This window comes from Lutra lutra, chromosome 8 (genome assembly GCF_902655055.1).
Source record: "Lutra lutra chromosome 8, mLutLut1.2, whole genome shotgun sequence".
NCBI lineage: Eukaryota > Metazoa > Chordata > Mammalia > Carnivora > Mustelidae > Lutra > Lutra lutra.
This window is the reverse complement of record NC_062285.1, coordinates 23147597-23172643: the sequence shown is the minus strand read 5'-3', so window position 1 is coordinate 23172643 and position 25047 is coordinate 23147597. Positions and strand designations below refer to the sequence as shown.

The 25047-nt window shown below is 40.5% G+C and overlaps 1 long non-coding RNA gene across 1 annotated transcript in view; it reads left to right on the top strand.

Moving 5' to 3' along the window:
* The window catches only part of LOC125105997 (uncharacterized), a 35437-nt gene that overhangs the window by 10154 nt on the left and 236 nt on the right, over nucleotides 1-25047 (top strand). The window contains exon 3 of the long non-coding RNA XR_007129191.1: nucleotides 8548-8622. This is a non-coding gene — a long non-coding RNA (uncharacterized LOC125105997). The remainder of the gene's footprint in view (nucleotides 1-8547; nucleotides 8623-25047) is intronic.

Genomic DNA, 25047 nt, shown 5'->3' with positions numbered 1-25047 from the left:
TGTTGCTCTCAGTATGTAGGTGCTGTAGGAGAATGCAAGGATGAGACATGGTCCTCATCTTCAAGGTAAAGAGCAGGATCTAAGTGAGCAAGAAATACCCACATAAGAAACAGAGGACAATCTCTGACACGTAATCTGAACGTTTAAACTGTGTAGCACAGATAGATAAGCATTGTAGGCATTAGGAGGAGTCACAAGAGGTGCAAGGGTTCATGGCATTGTGGTCCACTTGCCTCATTTGACAGGTGACACGTATCAGCCTTAAGGAGCAAACGGATGTTACTCAGCAGAGTTCAGATTGACTTCTGTTCCTTGTGTCTCTTTTACTACTTTTTAAATCTTGATCCTATAGACATTGGGGGCCAGTTATTCTTTGTTGTGAGAAGCTGTCCTGTGTTTTGCAGAATGTTTAGCAGCATCCCTGGGACCAACCCTCTACATGCTGGTCAAACTCTATTGCCTACTTGTAACAGTCAATAATGTTGTTGCCAAAAATCACCCCCAGTCAGGAACTGGGGGTGATTTTTGATTGATTAGGAGAAAAGAAGGAGCATTTAAGACAAGGGATGAGATGGTCAAATATGCCACCCATTTGAGGGGGATGCTCAGGAAATGAGACAATTTTAGGGAACTCATGTAGTAGTGACTAATGGAAAACATGGTTATGTAGGCAAAGTAGGACAAGACTCTGTAAACACAGATGTACCGAGATATCAAAGGAAATATAAGGCCATTGTGAAGTGTAAATAGGGACACGTCATGACGAAATAGTATTTAAGGGAGTCTGGCTTGTGTGAGATACAAGGATAGATTTAATGGGGAACGGAATGGATTCAGGGAAACAAGTTGTGAATAAATAACAACGTGCTTGGCAGCTAAGGGAGTGGAATGGGGTGGTGCCAATGGCCACAGGGAGGGATGGCAACAGATTCAATATATCTTAAAGGGAATATGAAGAGGACTTGGCCTGATATGGAAGGTGAAGAAGAGCAAAAAATCAAAGATGATGACCCCAAGAATGAGGTGAAAAGCGACAGGGACAGAAGTCAGGAAAGGAACTCAACTTTCATTCATTAGTAATCTCGAGGGTTTTCATAATTGGAAGAAATTGAAGCCACAATGAGACAGCCAAACAGATGTGACCACAAGAGAACTGGAGGTAGAAACCAGAATGTGCAGATCCTCACTCTACATTTATCAGTCCCAAGTGTGGAGACAGGATCCCAAAATGGTGAGACCAATTTTGGGAATGGTTTGTGGGTTTGCAAATCTCTCTCTTTTTTTTCTTTTTTTTTTGCCAATATAAGTTACATATGTGAAGAACCTGAACTCACAAATTTGAAACCAAACCAAAAAACCAAAAACCACCTATGAGGCCCAGACCACAAGTACAGAATGTTTCCAATCCTATTCATTTCTCATTTAGCCGTTAGCCACCCTCCTGAAAAGCACATAGGATGCAGGCTGAGAAGATGAGATTATTTCTCTCAGTTCACTTTATGTCTTCAGATATTACCATCATCCAGAGATTTGTTTTCTGCCAAATTAAACTGAAGCTGTATCAGGTACTGAACAAAGATAATAATACAGATGTTGTCTATGGCTTCTGTAAAGTATTTACAGATCAAATAAAAAATTCTAAACAATGCAGAAATAGGAAATACGCACACTGAGTGTAAGTTGAAAGCTTTGGAGAAGAAGTGGTATTGGGAAAGGATTTCATAATCATACAAAACAGTACCAAGGGCAATTTGGTGTAAAAAGGAAGGAGTTAGGGGACCCCTGTCACCTCACTGAGTCACAGGGTCACTCCAAGATCTTCAGCAAATCAGTTCAATTCTGTCTTTAAATGCTTATTAATCTATTAGTAAAATTAAATGTATTAATAAAGTTAAATCTATTTAAATGTTTCCTTAAATGCTACTGATATTATCTGTTCAAGAATACATTCATCTTTTTGCTTATTCAACAAACACTGATTGAATTTTACCTCCATATGCTGGCCCCTTTGGGTAGCTCTAGAAATGTAAAAATGAAGGCAACATAACCCTTACCTTCAGAAAAAGTTGGTAAACCAACATATGATAAGGAGGGAAATGTATCAGTTAGGATGCTCTTGGCTACAAGTAACAAAAGACCCAACAAAGTATGCCTTAAATAGTAAAGATACCTCTCTTAAAAAAAAAAAATTAGCCTCAAAATAGAAGGTTCTGGAGTTGGTTAATTCAGTCAACCAGTGTCATCAAGAAGGACCCAGGTATTTTCTGCCTTTCTACTTTGATATCTTCAGAATGTTGGCTTTAGTATTTAGGCTTGTCCTTATTCATGGATGCAAATGACTGCCACAGCTCCATGCATCATGTCCTGAGACAACTATTATTGAAACTGCGAGGTCAAAGAGAAGCAATGCATATATAAAACCCAGGTCCTGGAACATAGAAATTGTTCAATGGATGTTAGTTTAGCTATTATTATTTTTGAAATAATGTGATACTATTTAGCTCCTGAGAAACTGCTTGTATTAGTTTGTAATACAAACTAACAAAGTATCATAATGAGTAGCTTAAATAACAGAAGTTAATCTTAGCACAGTTCTGGTGTCTAGAAGGTTGAAATAGGTGTCAGCAGAACTGGTTCCTTGCAAAGGAAGGGTCTGTTCTGATCTGTTTCCCTGACTTGCAGATGCCCATTTCTCTCTTGGTCTCTCCACATTAACATTTCTTTTCTTCCTTTTCCTCTTTCTTTCTTTCTTTCTCTTTCTTTCTTTCTCTTTCTTTCTTCCTTTCTTTCTCTTTCTTCCTTTCTTTCTCTTTCTTTCTCTCTCTCTCTCTTTCTTTCTTTCTTTCTTTCTTTCTTTCTTTCTTTCTTTCTTTCTTTCTTTCTTTCTTTCTTTCTTTCTTTCTTCCTTTCAGTAGGTTCTATGCCCAGCATGGAGCCCAACTCAGGGCTTGAACTCATGACACTAAGAATGAGACCTCAGCTGAGATCAAGAGTCAGACACAGACCGACTGAGTCATCCAAGTGTCCCCACATTATCTTACTTCTTTGTGTGTCTTTCTCTTCCGTGGCCTTCTTTTTGTTAGGACACCAGTCATAGTAGATTAGGAGCTCACCTTACCCCAGTACTAACTGCATCTAAAACGATCCAGTTTCCACATAATTTCCATTCAGAGGTACAGGAGGTTAGGACTTCAACATATGGCATTTGGGGGGGGGGCATATCAATCTATAATAGCATTCAACAATGTGCTTTAGTTTAGGTGTCATTTACTAGTGCTTTAAAAATGACTTTTGAAGAGAGAAGAAATATTTCTTCTTCAAGAGAGAGGAAATAAGTGGGAAATTAGGAATTTGGCCAAGTGTTCCAGGTATCAGATCTCCCTTCTAGTTAGCAAATTCTCTTTCTGTATGAGTGGATTATTATCCACTTGGAGGTGAGAGCCATTCTGAGAAATTTTCCATAAACTGGGCCCTTTTTATAAAGAATTATGGTATCTTCCCCTGGTTTTATTTCCTTTACTCTTTTCCTCCTCCAACTTCATCTCACTTATTTCCCTGTTCTTTCTAAGAAAAACAAAAAAATCCTGTTTTATTTGTTTGCATTTCTTCCCCACATGGGGGAGAAACCCAGTGGCCAGGGGAGCACGCCTGGAATTTAGACCACAGAGTGAAACAAAGCGTAATACTTTTTACCAATTTATATATTCTCCTGGGTGCAGGAAGAATTGGTAAGTTATTAAAGTCGAGTGAGTGGTCTCAGCTGCTTGAGGGAAACCCCGAGACCATCTGCAAGGTCTGTCCGTCTTTCATCTGGGGCCACAGCAACCCTGTCCTTGGCCTGGAGGGAAGATGGATGGAAGCGGAGCCCTGGGTTTCATTTCTGGAGAGAGGGAGAAGCTAAGAGGGGACCTAACAGGGTCTCTCCCTCCTGTTCCTCGGCAGGATTGCAGCCTTCTTCATTATGCCAAGCTGAGAGGCAGTCTGCTCTCAGCTCCTTCCCCTAGTCCAACCCCCTGGCTACCTCCCTCTTCCTTCCCCTTTCTTTTCCACCAGACCTACAAGTGTTTGTGAACCAGAGCTTTTTAGTTTTGAAAATCAGAGCCACCAGACCCAGAGCTGCTTCCACTAGTGCGTTTTCTGCACCTGCTTGGTGAAATGAAGGGCTGGGCACTTGCCCTCTTATTCAATCGAAATAGGCTGGCTAATTGTAATGACTCATGGAGGCCTTACTCACACTTACATAGGTCCGATTTTTAAATTTCAAACTAAGCTTGCTTCTGAAAACCAAATTAAATACTTTTTCTTTCTTTTTTAATGCTTACCATTAATATTTTGTAAGGAGAGATGAAAAAAAAAAAAGTTTTAGCATCTCCAACAGTGTGTTCCATGAGTTTCCTGGTGGGAGGTGATAAAGGCATTTTTTTTAACTGACTAAAAATGGTTAGCCACAGCACCATGAAAATATCTCAGAATGTTTTAAAATGAAAAAAAAAAATTCTGTGACATGGAAATAGCAATTTAGAGGGGGTCCAGGGTGCGCTGGCAGCTTTGAATGGCTGATTTTAGTCTTCCCTAGACCTCCCTCATGATTTCCACACCAATTTCCATCTACATCAAAAAAAAAAAAAAAAAAAAACCACCAAAAAACAAGCCTCCTAAGGTACAGAGGGTAAAAAGTATGGGACCATTTGTTATTTTGGACACAGATGATTCCAACTGAGGGAGGACATTAAAATGTTTCAAGAAACACAGTCTTTGAAATACAGCAATAGATTCACATCTATAACAGACTCTTCCATAATATGACCCCCTCAATGGAGTGCAGAACCCTTTTGTGACTCTCTCATGCTTCAGATCTCAGCCCGTAGGCACCTTTTTTAAGTCCTGGAATTTAGCTATAGCCTTTACTGATGCTTAACAACCACTCGCGCCACACGCGAGATTGAGGCATAAATTATGGTAGACAACATCATTCTAAAACTTCTGCCATTTTCAACTTTCTGGAAATCCACTGCTTTGCTATAATTGCCAGAGGAGGATGGACGCCGCACTTGTAAGTGCTTTGCATCCCTTACCAGGAGGATGGCGGGTGATGTGGCTGGAACCAAAAATAATTTAACCTAATTTGCATGTCCAGAGAGAAGGTGTGATGAGGAGACTTAATTATTATTTACTGTTACTTCAAATAATAATCAATGAAAATGTGTCTCCCAGGATGCCAGGGTGGTAATTACCCACATTATTTTATTAATATGCAGATTCTCCAGGACCATCTCTCTGCCACACTGTCTCTCTCTCAGGGTTATTCTAGTAGTGCTAGGCTTCTCATGCCCACAGACCAGCCTACTCAACAGGTTCCACTCGAACAATCTTCTGGATGCTTATTCATTCTGGTCGTCCTTATTTTTCATTTACTCGGGCTCCCCCTTACTTAGGAAGAGCTGCTCAGGCTGGTAACCTTCTCTTGGAGGAGGGGGAGGGTGCCAAGGGCTGGAAGAGAGCTCAGGGGAGGCAGAGCTAGAATAAGATCTATTTCAAGCTATGTCTAATGTTGAGGCCATCCTGTAACAATGAGGAAAAGGGTGATGAGCTGAGCTAGGCAACCTATCAATCTCTGAGCACTACCATATTACGCTGGGACTACGTAGATTTAGGCGAAACAACATATAAATATCCAGGCATTATTAGGCACCTGGTGAAATGAGAAAAAAGTTCCCTGTGTCTTCTAAGTCTTTAGTTGCTTTGGGAAGGAAATCTCGTCCCAACATCAACAGGTTGGCCTAGAGAGGTCTGCTGACAGTATGCACCTCTGTGAAGTTGGGTTAGATCAGTTTTCACTCCGATACAGTTCTCTGCTTTAGGCAGTCTTCAAAATGTGTACAAATCCACCAGTTCCATTTCTCCAGTGCTTGACTGTGCTTGATCTTTCTCTATATTCTTCCAACCAACCATGTTCATCTTTGAAAGAGATTGGCTCATTTTCTCAGATCACCAAAAAAGGGGGTTTGTCTTTTGCTTTTGGGGGTTATCCCCCCCAGCTCCCCCCAACAAATCTCTGGGATTATCCATATAAAGAGTGTTATATCCTATTCCAGATCTGGGGGCTTTTGCTACGTGGTCTTTGAGCCAGCTGTGACTTGACCCGGGGAGTTTACATCCAGATGTGGTGACGGCCCTAGGTTTTGCTGTACGACAGAGCTAACTGCTATGTCATGTTCTTAGGCTACTGACGATCTGCCTTTGGTAACTCTAAGCACTGCCCACACATTAGAGTCCTAAGTCACACCATCATTCTCACGCTTTGGAAGAGGGCAGTGAGGGGCACTTATGTGTGGTGATTATGCAATTTTTGTGGACAGAGCACATTAGCTTATCTTCTGTCAGTTTGTGTCTAGTCTTCTCTTTTCGTATTTTATTTCGTGATCCCTGAATTAAGACTGACGTCCAGATTCTTGTCCTGATTTGGTAGCTATTTTGCTGCAAGACCTGAATTTCTGGGGTCAGTTGACTTCTCCGGGTTTCACTTTTCTTATCTGCCAGACGCAGGGGCTGGACAAGACGGTCTCCAAAAATCCTATCCTTGCCTGAATGAGTCCTCTAAGGTTCTCTGACATCCTGTTTTCATGTTACGATCTTTTTTTTTTTTTTTTAAGAGGAGGGGGCATGCAGATAGGATGGTGGTATTTTATTTCCCAAAAGCTTTGATCAAAGCAAGTCAGCTGAGTGGGGAACTGGTATCTCTCCACTCTCGTCTCCATATAAAATGGCATAAGCTGCTAACTATATGCAAGGAAGCATTTCTGAGAAAATGTGAAAATGTAAATGCGGTTAAAACTCTTTTACGATGCATACATATGATCTCTACTTTATAATGCTGGTGATCTCTGTTCTCTTGCAGCCAGAAATCATCAAGGAAAAAAAAAAATCAATGAGCAGCTAGAAGGGCTGTGGTGGTGCTCTTTGAAGAGTATAATGGCAAAAAGTTACAACAGAAATATCATTCATTGATGGAGGGTGATGATTTGGTGCCTAGTCTTGTTCTGGTGTCATTATACAGCCCTGAATTTATGACAATTTGCCAAATGATGGTGCAATGGGAAACCTAATTTGTGCTAATTGCTCTTCGTGGTGAAATCAAGTTTAAGTTATTTAAAAGCTACTGGTCAAAACAATCAGGTTCAATACCACATTCTCAACTTTTGGTTTCCTATTAAAGACTTTTTCAGAAGGGACACACCACTACCATGGACTAGAGTGGCAGCCATTTTGCTAAGCCTGGCAAAATACTGGTATTGTTAAGCTTTGGCATCCACACAGCCAAGGGCTTGACACAAAGCTCATCACCCAGGTACTACTGCTGTGCCAAGCAAGTCTGATACATCAATTTCCCACTCTTCCAAAGCGTTCTTCTAAATATCTACATCAAATCATATGAATTCTCTACTTCAAATCCTTCTATGGATTCCCTTTGGGCTCATAATGAAATGCATACTCCATAAGATGGCTGAAAATCCCCTGTGTTTATTTATTGCTGTGTTTCCAGTGCTGGGAGAGTACAAGGCATATGATATACATCTGATGAATATTTGCTGAATTAATGAAAATCCTGCGTGATCTGGTCTCTGTTCATCTCCAGCCAGTGTGGCCTTCTTACAGTTTGAGAAATGTACCAACTTCCTGCTCTGCATAAGGCTTCACCTTGAGCACTCTTTCCTTTGGTCAATTCTACTTTCTTCTGAATAAAACATCATTCTTTCTGGTTTTTGGTAATCTTATTGGCTCCTTGTATTATTCTTTCTTATAGCACCAAATTCTTCAATTTCAGAGGATTATCAAGTTTCTAATTATATAATTATTTGTGTGACTACTAATTACTAATTTCTCCCATTAGACAAGATGACTAGTTTCCAGGGATTGTGTCTGCATTGACACTGTATATTCCACAACTACTACTGTCCAAATAGGATGCCTCCTCAATTAACCCTTATTTTAAAAATAATTTTAGAGGAACCACTGACATGTTAAAATTAAATTTGTATTTATTTATTCTAAATATTTAATACATGTAGGTAGTTTTTTTAAAAAGGGGAGATAGTGAAAAGGAAGTCCCCCGTTTCTGTCCCTGGAAGCGATCTCTGCTGTGTTTTATATCTATCTCCTACCAGAGATCTGTGAGGATGAGCACATATCCCACATATAGCCAATAAATGCTCTTTGAGGAATGAATTAATGAATCAATTCTATTATCACAAACTCATAGTGAAAGTTTTTTAGGGGGCAATTGGATGAGAGCTTTTCATTTTGTGCATAAAACTATATAAAATAAGCCTCACCTAGACAACAAAAGAAAAAAAAACAATATAGCAAGCTCAGAAAAAAACCTCTTCATATTCTTTTTGTCTTTGTTTATAGCTCTGGATTAGAAAATAAGCATGAATACAGAATGTCACCCAGCACTTGTAAAGAAATGAGATTTCTTTAACGAGGTAACTAAAAAAGTTTCCCTTTCCTCAAAAGAGATAATGATATTTTTAGCCTTTTTTGTAGCAGCAGAAGCTACCTGATGAAAAAGGAATCGTTCAGGTTCTTAACTGGGGAACTGGGTGCACAGTCAGGGCTGAGGTAAGGCGTCTCCCTAAAGCACTCCCGGGACTCATAGCCCAGGGTGATACCAAGACCCTAGGATGTGGCCACACCCCGTTCTGGGTCAGCCAACAATGAAATGAAAACCACACACACAGCCCTGGTCTTGCTCTGGTTTCTCCACTCTCCTCAGCGCAGCAGTCACTGCTGGCCTCACTCCTGCCATAAGAGCCACCAACTACATGGCTTAAACCAATAGGAATTCACTCTCCCACTGTTCTGGAGGCAAGAAGTTCAAAATCAATGTGTCAGCAGGGCCACACGCCATCTGAAGGCTCTAGGGAACGTTCCTTCCACATCGTTTCCAGTTCTTGATGCCAGGCAGGGGACGCCGGCCTTCCGCGGCATCCTTTGCCTTGCAGCTCTACCGCTCCAATCTCTGCCTCCATTGTCACATAGCTTTTGCCCATGGACGTCCCCTGCAGTGTCTGTCATGACATGGCTTTTTCCTAGGCACACCATTGGATTGAGGGCACACCTTCCTCCTCCAGTAGGACTTTGTTTTAACTTAATTACATCAGCAAAGGCTGTAGTTTCCAAATACTGTCCCATTGTAAAGGTTCCTGGTGGACACAGATCTTTATGCGGGACACTCTCCAATCCAGCTTAGTACCCAAAGCAGATGACCTGTGACCAAGGGAAGCCGTAACCAGTGCCCAAAGCATGACCATGGTGACTCCCTCTGACCGCAGCTTCTTCCCAGCCCACGGAACCTGAGCTGCTTCATGAGTGTCCCCCAAGCACTTTCAATCGAAATCACCACGTTCTCACATCACTTATTTTTAGATCAAGTGTGTTTTTTACTGCCTTTCACCCAAATCTTTTCCATTGCTGATCCTCACAAAACGGCAACAGCGAAGCTCCATCCTACACTGGAGTTTTAAATGGTTGGACAATCTTGGAGCTAAGACCTCGTCTCAGGCAGGGCCCTCCCCTGATGGAAACATTGGTCTCGCGCTGCATTGTGATTTAAGACGTGGCTCTTTGTTAAAATCCTGGTTGCACAAGTGACAAATACACCAGCCCACACAAGCAGCGAGACTGCCCGCCTGGGATGGCAGGGATATTTTGGGCGGTACTCCGGGGGAGTTATGAATGGATTGGGCTGCTTTCCCTACTTTCGATTGTTAGCTGGTGGAGGCTGCTTTCCTCCTGGGGCAGAAACGAACCGGTTTTGCTGACAACACTCGTACACAGAAAATACCAATTTCAGAGCGCTGGTGGACAGAAGCAGCATCAAGAAGACGGCACCTCTAGAGACTGATAAAATTGGTCCTGTGAATGCAGACACCAGGATGCTTTCTGAGGTGGGAGAGCTCCCTCTCCTCAAGGAGCTATGTTTTTTAAAAAGTCCTGTCAGCTGCATAACCAACAGCTTGGTCTATTTTTTTTTTTTAAGATTTTATTTATTTGTCAGAGAGAGAGAGAGACAGCAAAAGAGGGAACACAAGCAGGGAGTGGGAGAGGGAGAAGCAATGCGGGGCTCGATCCCAGAACCCTGGGATCATGACCTGAGCTGAAGGCAAATGCTTAACTGACTGAGCCACCCAGGCACCCCTTGTTCTATTCTTATACGAGGAGCTGACATAATCTGCAAGTAGGAGGTAAGGAGCAATTTTCCTAAGTAGATGTTTTTCCCTCATAACACGACATTCTTACCCAACCCTGTTTCCTTCATTCACCCCTGGTTCCTGGCCCTGCAAACTTATGAGAGGTATTGCCTGGTTCTTAGTCTCTAAATATCCCATGATGTGACATGACCTCTCCATTTATAAAATTAGTTTAAAAGCTTATGTAAAACAGGGGCGCCTGGGTGGCTCAGTGGTTAAAGCCTCTGCCTTCGGCTCAGGTCATGATCTCGGGGTCCTGGGATCAAGCCCCGCATTGGGCGCTCTGCTCAGCAGGGAGTCTGCTTCCCCCCACCTCTCTGCCTGCTTGTGATCTCTCCTTCTCTCTGTCAAATAAAATCTTAAAAAAAAAAGCTTATGTAAAACAGCCACAAGATGTTTGAATTACCCCATGGAAACAACATTCATCTGTCCTACAATATCCGAATGTCCCATAGGCTCTAGGTCCTCTGTTAGGTAGGAGGGCAGTTGGGTGAAGGGCGGTGGGGGGGGTGTCTTTCCTTGGTCTCTGAGCTGCTACAAAGTAACAGGTGGTCCGATCACATCAGGCTAAAACTGACTGAAAATGAAACCCAAGAAACTTGCCACCTATTTCAGAAGGGAATGCTCCTCGGATGGGCCATGGGAGAGAATCCCCTTTGGAGAAAAATAGTTCCTCATGGAACAATACGTGAAGTGCAGCTTTTCTGGAAGAGAAAAGAAAAAGCCAGAGCTGTTCTCGGGTGCGGTGGGGGTGAGGGTGGGGTCGGGTCACCTCTTTTGGTCCATATCTCTCTCGGCCATCAGAGAGATGCTGTCACTTACTAAGCACTGAGAACAGAGAGAGTGGAAACCAAAAGTCAGCATTTAGAGAAGGGGGGTGATACTTCACCAACCCTGCTGCCATCGCGCACTCACCGTGTTAATAAAATGGACATTTCAAGAAACCAAAAGCAGACATTCCCATCTGAGGGATGATGGGAAGGGAAACTTGCCTTTTAGAGAGACTAAGGGAATCTTGCTTGACAGCAGAGTGGTAATGTCCGACGGAGAAAAGGACGCTGCTCTAGGAATCAAGAGAATCTTGTCCTACATCCTGGCTCCACCACTCCCTAGTTTTGGACCTTTAGGAAAGCTCTCTCGTTTCTCTGAGGTAACATTTCCTATAGAACGATGATAACCAGTGAGTAAGAATGAAAAACATACACACAGTGTCCGAGACATGAAGTCCCTCAGGAAATAAATGCTAATAGTCCTATAAACTAAATTCAGGAGGAAAGCAGGCAATGGCAACTTACCACATTCTATTACGTAGGAAATGAGTATGAGATAAGAGGCAAAACCACACAGTGTTTATATGCAGTACTCATACAAATCTCAAATTTCTGAAGACCATGGAGGTTTCCTGTTATATTGATGGAACAATGAACAACACACATCCACATGTAGACATTATGTATATTCATATATATATATATACACATATAAATATAGTATAATCTTATGATATTAAGGATGAAGAAATACATGAGTAATTAATACCTAATTTGAGGTCACAAAGTATCGAGGATACAACAGAGACCAGTGGTATTTTGGCTGCTGGCTCTGCTGTCTTTAAACATCCCTTCCCGGAGAAGTGTGCTTGGATGAACACCCACAGGTTCTTTGGAAATTGACTCACATTGACCAGAGCTCTTGGATTTTGCTCTGGGGACTTTCCTCTAGATGTCTTAACAGACAAATTAAATGTAAAGTCGTAACGGGGGGTACAATGACCTTCTGGTTCAAGAGGCTACAGAAGAAATCAATGGTTATTGAAAGAAGGTTTTAAATAATCAGGTATGCAACAGTTGGGGCCTCACAAGAGAAACCAACAAATCAGGTAAAAATTTGCTTTAACTTCTGCAGCACTGAATAAAGTCTCACTACAGTATTCAGGGATTATTTTTCCCTTGTGCAAATTTGAGAAAAATAAATAAAATGGACTCAAAGCACGAGATAGAAAACTCTACAGAAACATCTAAGATTATCCCCTTCCTTCTTCCTTAGTGTTAACTTTGTATTATCCAAATGACAACAGTCATTGAACTCAAATATTTAGGGAGGAGTGAAGATGGCGGAGAAGTAGCAGGCTGAGACTACTTCAGGTAGCGGGAGATCAGCTAAATAGCTTATCTAAAGATTGCAAACACCTTCAAATCCAATGGTAGATCGAAGAGAAGAAGAACAACAATTCTAGAAACAGAAAATCAACCACTTTCTGAAAGGTAGGACTGGCGGAAAAGTGAATCCAAAGCGACGGGAAGATAGACCGGGGGGGAGGGACCGGCTCCCGGCGAGCGGCGGAGCAACGGAGCACAAAATCAGGACTTTTAAAAGTCTGTTCCGCTGAGGGACATCGCTCCAGAGGCTTAACCGGGGTGAAGCCCACGCGGAATCAGCGTGGCCTCAGGTCCCGCAGGGTCACAGAAGGATCGGGGGTGTCTGAGTGTCACAGAGCTTACAGGTATTAGAACGGGGAAGCCGGCTACAGAGACAGAGCTGAGGAGTGAGCTCTCAGCTCGGGGTTACCTTGAACCGGTCGCAGGCTCGGTCAGCTCAGAGCGCGGCCAGAGGCCAGGGTGACGGGAGTCATTGGGCGCTGTTCTCTGAGGGCGCACTGAGGAGTGGGGTCCCGGGCTCTCGGCCCCTCCGGGCCGGAGACCGGGAGGCCACCATCTTCATTCCCGCCCTCCGGAACTCTACTACGGAAAGTGCTCAGGGAACAAAAGCTCCCGAAAGCAAACCCAATCGGATTACTCAGACCGGCCGGTAAGGGCGGTGCAACTCCGCCTGGGGCAAAGACACTTGAGAATCACTACAACAGGCCCCTCCCCCAGAAGATCAACGGGAAACCCAGCCAGGACCAAGTTAACCTACCAAGGAGTTCAGTTTCAATACCAAGGAGAGCAGCGGAATTCCAGAGGAGGAGAAAGCAAAGCATGGAACTCATGGCTTTCTCCCCATGATTCTTTAGCCTTGCAGTTAATTCAAATTTTTTTTCTTTTTCAATTTTTCTCTTCTTCTGCCAAATTTTTTTAACTTTTACCCTTTTCTTTTTTAACGTTTTTTTAGCTAGTTTATCTAATATATATATTTTTTCTTTTATATATTGTTTCTTTATTTGTTTTCTTTTTTTAATTGTTTCTTTTTTTTTTTTTTTTCTTTCTGAACCTCTTTTTATCCCCTTTCTCCTCCCTCATGATTTGGGATCTCTTCTGATTTGGTTAAAGCATATTTTCCTGGGGTTGTTGCCACCCTTTTAGTATTTTACTTGCTCCTTCATACAAAGACAAAATGACAAGGCAGAAAAATTCACCAGAAAAAAAGAACAAGAGGTAGTACCAAAGGCTAGGGACCTAATCAATACAGACATTGGTAATATGTCAGATCTAGAGTTCAGAATGACGATTCTCAAGGTTCTAGCCGGGCTCAAAAAAGGCATGGAAGATATTAGAGAAACCCTCTCGGGAGATATAAAAGCCCTTTCTGGAGAAATAAAAGAACTAAAATCTAACCTAGTTGAAATCAAAAAAGCTATTAATGAGGTGCAGTCAAAAATGGAGGATCTCACTGCTAGGATAAATGAGGCAGAAGATAGAATTAGCGATATAGAAGACCAAATGACAGAGAATAAAGAAGCTGAGCAAAAGAGGTACAAACAGCTACTGGACCATGAGGGGAGAATTTGAGAGATAAGTGACTCCGTAAGACAAAACAACATTTGAATAATTGGGATTCCAGAAGAAGAAGAAAGAGAGAGGGAGCAGAAGGTATACTGGAGAGAATTATTGGAGAGAATTTCCCCAATATGGCAAAGGGAACAAGCATCAAAATCCAGGAGGTTCAGAGAACCCCCCTCAAAATCAATAAGAATAGGTCCACATCCCGTCACCTAATAGTAAAATTTACAAGTCTTAGTGACAAAGAGAAAATCCTGAAAGCAGCCTGGGAAAAGAAGTCTGTAACATACAATGGTAAAAATATTAGATTGGCAGCAGACTTATCCACAGAGACCTAGCAGGCCAGAAAAGAGCTGGCATGATATATTCAGAGCACTAAACGAGAAAAACATGCAGCCAAGAATACTATATCCAGCTAAGCTATCACTGAAAATAAAAGGAGAGATAAAAAGCTTCCAGAACAAACAAAAACTGAAAGAATTTGCAAACACCAAACCAGCTCTACAGGAAATATTGAAAGGGGTCCTCTAAGCAAAGAGAGACCCTAAAAGTAGTAGATCAGAAAGGAACAGAGACAATATAAAGTAACAGTCACCTTACAGGCAATACAATGGCACTAAATTCATATCTCTCAATACTTACCCTGAATGTTAATGGGCTAAATGCCCCAATCAAAAGACAAAGGGTATCAGAATGGATAATAAAACAAAACCCATCTATATGTTGCCTACAAGAAACTCATTTTAAACCTGAAGACACCTCCAGATTTAAATTGAGGGGGTGGAAAACAATTTACCATGCTAATGGACATCAGAAGAAAGCAGGAGTGGCAATCCTTATATCAGAACAATTAGATTTTAAGCCAAAGACTATAATAAGAGATGAGGAAGGACACTATATCATCGTCAAGGGATCTGTCCAACAAGAAGGTCTAAAAATTTTAAATATCTATGCCCCTAACGTGGGAGCAGCCAACTATATAAAACAATTAGTAACAAAATCAAAGAAACACATTAACAATAATACAATAATAGTAGGGGACTTTAATACTCCCCTCACTGAAATGGACAGATCATCCAAGCAAAAGATCAACAAAGAAATAAAGGCCTTCAATGACACACTGGACCAGATGGACATCACAAATATATTGAGAACATTTCATCCCAAAGCAACAGAATACACATTCTTCTCTAGTGCACATGGACCATTCTCCAAAATAGATCACATCCTCGGTCCTAAATCAGGTCTCAAGCAGTATCAAAAGATTGGGATCATTTCCTGCATATTTTCAGACCAGAATGCTCTGAAGCTAGAACTCAATCAGAAGAGGAAATTTGGAAAGAACCCAAATACATGGAGACTAAACAGCATCCTTCTAAAGAATGAATGGGTCAACCAGGAAATTGAATTGAAAAAAATTCATGGAAACAAATGATAATGAAAACACAACGGTTCAAAATCTGTGGGACACAACAAAGGCAGTCCTGAGAGGAAAATATATAGTGGTACAAGCCTTTCTCAAGAAACAAGAAAGGTCTCAGGTAGACAACCTAACCCTACACCTAAAGGAGCTGTAGAAAGAACAAGAAAGAAACCCTAAACCCAGCAGGAGAAGAGAAATCATAAAGATCAGAGCAGAAATCAATGAAATAGAAACCAATAAACAATAGAACAAATCAATGAAACTAGGAGCTGGTTCTTTGAAAGAATTAATAAGATTGATAAACCCCTGGCCAGACTTATCAAAAAGAAAAGAGAAAGGACCCAAATAAATAAAATCATGAATGAAAGAGGAGAGATCACAACGAACACCAAAGAAAAACAGACAATTATAAGAACATACTACGAGCAACTCTATGCCAACAAATTTGACAATCTGGAAGAAATGGATGCATTCCTAGAGACATATAAACTACCACAACTGAACCAGGAAGAAATAGAAAGCCTGAACAGACCCATAACCAGTAAGGAGATTGAAACAGTCATCAAAAATCTCCAAACAAATAGAAGCCCAGGGCCAGAGAGCTTCCCGGGGGAATTCTACCAAACATTTAAAGAAGAACTAATTCCTATTCTCCTGAAACTGTTCCAAAAAATAGAAATGGAAGGAAAACTTCCAAACTCATTTTATGAGGCCAGCATCACCTTGATCCCAAAACCAGACAAGGATCCCATCAAAAAAGAGAACTACAGACCAATATCCTTGATGAACACAGATGCAAAAATTCTCACCAAAATACTAGCCAATAGGATTCACAGTACATTAAAAGGATTATTCACCACGACCAAGTGGGATTTATTCCAGGGCTGCAAGGTTGGATCAACATCCGCAAATCAATCAATGTGATACAACACATTAATAAAAGAAAGAACAAGAACCATATGATACTCTCCATAGATGCTGAAAAAGCATTTGACAAAGTACAGCATCCCTTCCTGATCAAAACTCTTCAAAGTGTAGGGAGAGAGGGCACATACCTCAATATTATCAAAGCCATCTATGAAAAACCCACCGCAAATATCATTCTCAATGGAGAAAAACTGAAAGCTTTTCCGCTAAGGTCAGGAATAAGGCAGGGATGTCCATTATCACCACTGCTATTCAACATAGTACTAGAAGTCCTAGCCTCAGCAATCAGACAACAAAAGGAAATTAAAGGCATCCAAATCAGCAAAGAAGAAGTCAAACTATCACTCTTCGCAGATGATATGATACTCTATGTGGAAAACCCAAAAGACTCCACTCCAAAACTGCTAGAACTTGTACAGGAATTCAGTAAAGTGTCAGGATATAAAATCAATGCACAGAAATCAGTTGCATTTCTCTACACCAACAACAAGACAGAAGAGAAATTAAGGAGTCCATCCCATTTACAATTGCACCAAAACTGTAAGATACCTAGGAATAAACCTAACCAAAGAGGCTAAGAATCTATACACAGAAAACGATAAAGTACTCATGAAAGAAATTGAGGAAGCCACAAAAAATGGAAAAATGTTCCATGCTCCTGGATTGGAAGAATAAATATTGTGAAAATGTCTATGCTACCTAAAGCAATCTACACATTTAATGCAATTCCTATCAAAGTACCATCCATTTTTTTCAAAGAAATGGAACAAATAATCCTAAAATTTATATGGAACCAGAAAAGACCTCGAATAGCCAAAGGAATATTGAAGAAGAAAGCCAAAGTCGGTGGCATCACAATTCCAGACTTCAAGCTCTATTACAAAGCTGTCATCATCAAGACAGCATGGTACTGGCACAAAAACAGACACATAGATCAATGGAACAGAATAGAGAGCCCAGAAATAGACCCTCAACTCTATGGTCAACTCATCTTCGACAAAGCAGGAAAGAATGTTCAATTGAAAAAGACAGCCTCTTCAATAAATGGTGTTGGGAAAATTGGACAGCCACATGCAGAAAAATGAAATTGGATCATTTCCTTACACCACACACAAAAATAGACTCAAAATGGATGAAGGATCTCAATGTGAGAAAGGAATCCATCAAAATCCTTGAGGAGAACACAGGCAGCAACCTCTTCGACCTCAGCCGCAGCAACATCTTCCTAGGAACATCGCCAAAGGCAAGGGAAGCAAGGGCAAAAATGAACTATTGGGATTTTATCAAGATCAAAAGCTTTTGCACAGCAAAGGAAACAGTTAACAAAACCAAAAGACAACTGACAGAATGGGAGAAGACATTTGCAAATGACATATCAGATAAAGGGCTAGTGTCCAAAATCTATAAAGAACTTAGCAAACTCAACACAGAACAAATAATCCAATCAAGAAATGGGCAGAGGACATGAACAGACATTTCTGCAAAGAAGACATCCAGATGGCCAACAGACACATGAAAAAGTGCTCCATATCGCTCGGCATCAGGGAAATACAAATCAAAACCACCATGAGATATCACCTCACACCAGTCAGAATGGCTAAAATGAACAAGTCAGGAAATGACAGATGCTGGCGAGGATGCGGAGAAAGGGGAACCCTCCTACACTGTTGGTGGGAATGCAAGCTGGTGCAACCACTCTGGAAAACAGCATGGAGGTTCCTCAAAATGTTGAAAGTAGAACTACCCTATGACCCAGCAATTGCACTACTGGGTATTTACCCTAAAGATACAAACGTAGTGATCCGAAGGGGCACGTGCACCCGAATGTTTATAGCAGCAATGTCTACAATAGCCAAACTATGGAAAGAACCTAGATGTCCATCAACAGATAAATGGATAAAGAAGATGTGGTATATATACACAATGGAATACTATGCAGCCATCAAAAGAAATGAAATGAAATCTTGCCATTTGTGATGACGTAGATGGAACTAGAGGGTATCATGCTTAGCAAAATAACTCAATTGGAGAAAGACAACTTATCATATGATCTCCCTGATATGAGGGAGAGGATATGCAACATGGGGGGTTAAGGGGGTAGGAGAAGAGTAAATGAAACAAGACGGGATTGGGAGGGAGACAAACCATAAGTGACTCTTAATCTCACAAACTGAGGGTTGATGAGGGGAGGGGGGCTGGATGAGGGGGGTTGGGGTTATGGACATTGGGGAGGATATGTGCTATGGTGAGTGCTGTGAAGTGTGTAAACCTGGCGATTCACAGACCTGTACCCCTGAGGATAAAAATATATGTTTATAAAAATAAAATTAAATAAAATTAAAAAAAATCACAAATATTTACAGAGCTCCTAATGTATACCAGGCATCAGGCTAAGTGCTGCGGATGTAACAGTTAATGGAATAATCAGGGGACGCTTTGGGTGAAGGACTACATAGTAACTCTATTTGGTTTTTGGGTCATACAAGCTGTCACAACCAGTGAACTCTGCTGGAGCAGCACAAAAGCAGCCTCACGGAGACTATGCTCTAGGGATGACAGAACCTACATTCTGGGGGTTGAAGACGGGTAACAAAATAAGCTGCGATTTTTAAAAAAGATTTTATTTACTTAGAGAGAGCACGAGAGAAAGAGCACAAGCAGGGGAGGAGTGGTAGAAGGAGAGGCATGAGCAGACTCTCTGCTGAGCAGGGAGCCTACCCTGGGGATCATGATCTGAACAGAGGGCAGATGCTTAATCGACTGAGCCACCCACATGTCCCCAAATAAACTGCAACTTAGAACAGGTTGATCAAGGCAGGATTGAGAAAGTGACTCTGAAACAAAGATTTGAAGTTGGTGGAAGCATTACATTTGGGAGAACACTCTAGGAAAAGGATGGAAGGCAAAAAAGCCCTAATGTGAGAAGAACCTGGGAGCCAGTAAGGCTGGGTAAAGCAAGTGGGACAAGTAGAGGAGGAAAGGCAGATCAGAAATGGTCTTGCAGACCAGGGTTCCTGGGAGACACCAGTGGAAGATTCTGTGCAGAACTGTGTTCTGATTTCTGTGTCAGAAGGATCACTGCTGAACAGAGCTTATAAGGGAGCAAGAACAAAAGCAGGGAGCCCCACTGGAGGATATTATAAAAATCCAGGTGATAAGTCAGAGTATCTGGACCGGTGTGGAGGAAGATGGGATGAAGTCCACAGCTCTGGTTTTGTATTTTGAGGGCAGAGCCCAGAAGAATTTCTGAAGTGTACACATGGGATATTTTGATTATAAAGTTTTGTTGGAGACTTCACTGTTAGAAACTTAACTTGCAATTCAATACAACAAACGAGTTATTTCATGCATAAACATGAGCATAAGTAAAAGTAAAAACAAAGAAAGGGTCAACTTCTGCTCTGTATTTCCAGAAATTAAATATGGACATGATGACTAAGAAAACCCAATTTCTTCTAGAGTCATATAATTTTCAATCTACATCTATTCCAAATTGACACAGTGAGGATTCACCTATGTTAAGTGGTTTCTAAGTAGTTTTTATTCGAGTAAATGTGATATGACTCTAGACCTGTTGCTTGATCCTAGAGAATATATCCCAACATGAGTCCTACCAATTATAGGTGTGGTGGCATGCATAATGAAAAAGCAGTTCTGGGTCAGAGGCCCCTGCATACCTTAGCTCCTTCTCAGAGATTCAAAATGGACAGGAAGATGGTCAGTCTCTGCAACCCTGTAGGGGAAAAAGAAAAAAACAAAAACAAAAACAAAAACTTCTTTAACCATGATTCTCTCTTCAACACTAACCTTTTCTGCCTGCTCTCACCTTTTCTACTTGCTTTTATCTTAACCAGAAAAAAAAATTCATTGGACTCTTGATAAACAGAACATTTAACTTATAGCCAAGAAAGAGAAATACTTCTCTTCTAGATCTAAGATTCATTATACGACTTATTCCTAAACACTCCTGTCCGCTTATCTCACAAAGTTGCTGCAAGGACCAAATGCAATTACATAACAGAACTCTTTTGCACACTCTCCAAGGTATCCAGCCCATGGGCAAGGCCAGTTAGTGTCTTACATAAAGAGAAGTCAAAGGAAGAATGTTTCAAACAAAGAATGAAAAAAATATCCATGGGTTCCCATACCGGCTTTAAAGCCCTAGAGTAGAGGCTAGCTTGAGAGACTGCAAGGCATTTCCCAGTGACAATAATTTCATCATTGCTCTAAAAAGGTCAGGTTATTTTTTGTTAAAAAGCTACTTTTTGGAGAGACTGACATCACCAAGATGGCAACATAGATTGTTCCTGACATTGCTCCCTTCCCAACAACAACTGTTCCTGTACAAGACACCAGAGAGAAAAACCCAAGAGGAGACAAAATTGACTTTAAACTAAAAATGGTAAAAAGAGAAAAAAAAAAGTCCACTATAAAATTATAAAGGGATCAATCCATCCCAAAGATTTAACAAATGCAAACATCTACGCACCCTACAAAAGACCTAAACATATAGAGAGCAAAAACTGACAGAGCTGAAAGAGAAACAGCAATACAGTAATACTTGGGGATTTTAATACTGCACTCTTAACAATGGATAGATCATTCAGACAGAATCAATAAGGTTAACAGCAGGCTTAAACAATATTATAAACCAAATGGACCTAACGAACATATACAGAACATCTTATCAGTCAATAGCAGAGTACACATTCTTCCTAAGTGCACAGAGAACATTTTCATGCGTTAGGCAACCAAAAAACCTCAAGTCTTAGCAAATTAATGAAGACTAAAATCATACCAATTATCTTCTCTAACCATAATGGTAAAACTAGAAATGATAAAACATAAACTAGAAGTAACAGAAGAAATACTGGGAAACTCATATATAAATGGAAATTAAACACCACCCTCCTAAACAATTGATGGGTCAAAGGGAAATAAAGTATTTCGAGACAAATGAAAATGGAGACATCACAGATACACAGACCAACAGAACATAATCAAGAGCCCAGAAATAAACCCACACATATATGTCAACTGGTATTTGACAAGAAAGCCAAGCACACCCAGTAGGGGAGAGTTCTTTTCAGTAAATGGAGCTGGGAAAATTGGAGATCCACATGTGAGAGAATAAACTAGACCCCTATCTTACACTACTCAAAAAGAATTAAGGACTTAATGTAAGGCAAGAAACCTTGAAACTCCTAGAAGAAAATATAGGAAAAAAGCTTCCTGACATGGGCTTTGGCGATGATTTTTTGGATAGGACACCTAAAGCACAAGCCACAAAATTAAAAATACATAAATGGAATTACATCCAACTAAAACACTTCTGCACAGCATAGGAGGTGATCAACAAAATTAAAAGACAACCTACATAATAGGAAAAAATATTTGCAAATTCTGTATGTTAATATCCAAAATATATAAATATTCCATTCAACTCAAGAGGAAAAAATAATACAAAATGGGCAAAGAACCTGAATAGACATTTTTCTGAAGAAGTTACACAAATGGCCAACAAATGAAAAATGCTCAACATCACTACCCAGTAGAGAAATACAAATCAAAACCACAATATCATCTCACACCTGTTAGAATAGCTATCCCCAAAAAGGTAAGAGATAACAAACACTGGCAAGGATACAGAGGAAAGGAACCATTGTGCACCGCTGGTGGGAATATAAATGGGTACAGCTACTATGGAAAACAGTATGGAGGTTCCTCAGAAAATTAAAAATAGAACTACCATATATCCATCAATTCTCCTTCCAGGAATATATCCAAAGAAAATGAAAACACTATGTTGAAGAGCTATCTGCATCCCCTTGTTCACAGCAGCATTACTTACAAGAGCCAAGACGTGAAAGTAACCTAAATGTCCGCTGATAGATAAATGGATAGAGAAGACCTGACACACACAGACACACACATATATATATATACACGGCAATACTACTATATTGGAAGTACTCAGCCATAAAAAAGAACCTTGCCATTTGTGACAACATGGGTGGATCTTGCGGGCATTATGCTAGGTGAAATTAGAGAAAACAGAAACACTCTATAATCTCATTTACTTGTGAAATCTAAAAAACAGAACCAAACCAAACTCATAGGAAAGCAGATCAGATCTGAGGTTGCCAGGGGCGGGCATGGGGGTGGGAAATGGATGAGATGGTCAAAAGGTACAAACTTCCAGTGATAAGATCACTAAGTCCTGAGCATGTAAGGTACAACATCACGGCTCTGGTTAACACTGCTCTATGCTATATTTGAAAGTTAAGAGTAAATCCTGAGTTCTCATCACAAAGAGAAAACTTTTTTTTATCGATATGAAATGATGGATGTTGAATTACTGCGGTAATCTTTTCACAATATACGAGTCAAATCACGATGCTGTATACTTGAAAATTACACAGTGCTGTATGTCAATTATATCTCAGTAAAACTTGGTAATAATGAACTGTGGATAAAACATTAGTCAGGGTACCAAGCAACCAAAAAGTGTATGAGAACACGCAAAAAACCCACTTTAATGACAAAGAAAAAAAAAATACCCCAAGATTTTATATTATGCTTGAATTCAAATATACATTATTTTCTGAATTGCAAAGTATACCCATTTCATTTTGAAAACAAGTATTTAATATTTTCTGATTACAAAAGTACACATGATCAGTACAGAAAATTTAGAGAAAAAGTATTTAAAATTAAAAACAATTGGTGAAGGGGATTAAGAGTACATCCAGATGAGCACTGAGTAATGTACAGAATTGTTGAATCACTACATTTTAACACTTTAAACTAATACAACACTCTATGTTAACCATACCGGAATTAAAATAAAAAAATTAATAATTAAAAAATAACAAAAATTAGAAAATTAAAAAAAAAAATCTTAACCCAACCTCAGAGAGATAATTTATCAGCCAAAAAATCCTGGTCCATTTAATTTTTCTGCATATACATATTATAAACATCATTTCCTTTTTACGCTGCTAGGACCATATAGTTCTTTAAATTTTACTTTCTTACTTGAGGATAGCATTATCTCCCTTTGCCCTTAGATACTGTTCTGTAAGTTTTAACGTCTTCATAAAAGTTTGTCATGGGAACACACTACTGTTAATCCTTCTTCCATGAGTGGGCATTTACTTTTGCCCGTGTTTCCACTGTGTAAAAAGCAGTAAGGGTAATTTTCATTTTTTTTTTTTAAGATTTTATTTATTTATTTGACAGACAGAGATCACAAGTAGTCAGAGAGGCACGCAGAGAGAGAGGAGGAAGCAGGCTCCCCACTGAGCAGAGAGCCCTATGCGGGGCTTGATCCCAGGACCCTGGGATCATGACCTGAGCCGAAGGCAGAGGCTTTAACCCACTGAGCCACCCAGGCGCCCCAGTAAGGGTAATTTTCAAATATACCTCTTTGTGTGCATCTCTGATAATGTCCTCAGGATAAATTCCTAGAAATAAAACTTCTGGGTCGGAGTAAACAATTTTAAGGTTTTGCTACGTATGTCAAATTGCTACCACCTTCCTGGAGAGAAATGTATATTCCCAATAGCAGCATATAAGAACGTTTATCTCATGTTCCTTCCCACCACTAACTATGCCTTAAAAAAATATTTGCACATATCTCATTATTACACATTTATTTTTAGTCTGATTTGTATTTTTTTTTTTTATTACTGGTGAGTTTGGATGTTTTTCCATGTTTCTTAGAGATTGCACGAATCTCATTGTTACACATTACTTATTTTTGGTCTGATTTATATATTTTTTGATTACTGGTGAGTTTGGATGTTTTTTCATGTTCCTTAGAGATATTTCCTCTGCAAATTTAAGTGTATTGCCCATATTTCTATCAAGAGGGTTCATGTTTTAAAGAAATGATTCCTAGGAGTTATCATGATATTTTTACTAATGCTTTGTTGCTCGCTCAGTTTTAGACAAGATCTTTCCAATCAACAATAGCAGAGGCATTGATCTTCCTCCTGCAATTTTATGAGCTAAAAAAAACAATTGAAAAAATTCAGGCTGAGGGAAAGACTGCCCCTAGAAAACTTAAGTCGACCCTAACCCCAAACAGGAGATGTCACCGGGGAATCCCTTAGCCCACAGGAATGGTGTACCAGGAAGTTTTCCAGAAACAGTCAGCATAGATCCTGATCTTGATCAGTGGTCTCTCTGATTCAAATGCAAAATCCGTCTACCACGTAAATCCAGATTTTTTTTTTCTGGTTGTGTTTTGATTCTGTTTTTTTCCATGTCTCAGGGGATCCTGGTTCTTGGGGGTTACACTGTGAAACGGAAGGGAGGGGAGACGGGGTAGACATGCCACAATCTGAGAGGGTTACATCTTCACACTCCTTTTGTTTCGAGACGCTGGGTGTTGGCAGCCCTCTTAGCGCAAGGATGCTGCTTGGGTTTATTTTCACTCACATCCATATTACTGTTGGTAAGAACAAAGCTGCCTATCACAGATGCTACACAATTGCTTGTTTAATGACTCTGCAGCTGCAGTTTCTTCCCTGGGAGTGGGGCTGGGTGTGCACGTTCACACAACCCCGTTGGCATCACCAGAGTCACGCGGGAGGGTGCTCTGCTCTGAGCAGATCTGCTGCAGTGACAAGAAACATCCTTGAGTTTTTCTCTCTCCGTTTCACAACTTTTGTCTACCAGCCGCTGGCAGAAGTCACCATTTCTTCAGCTAAGAAGCTGC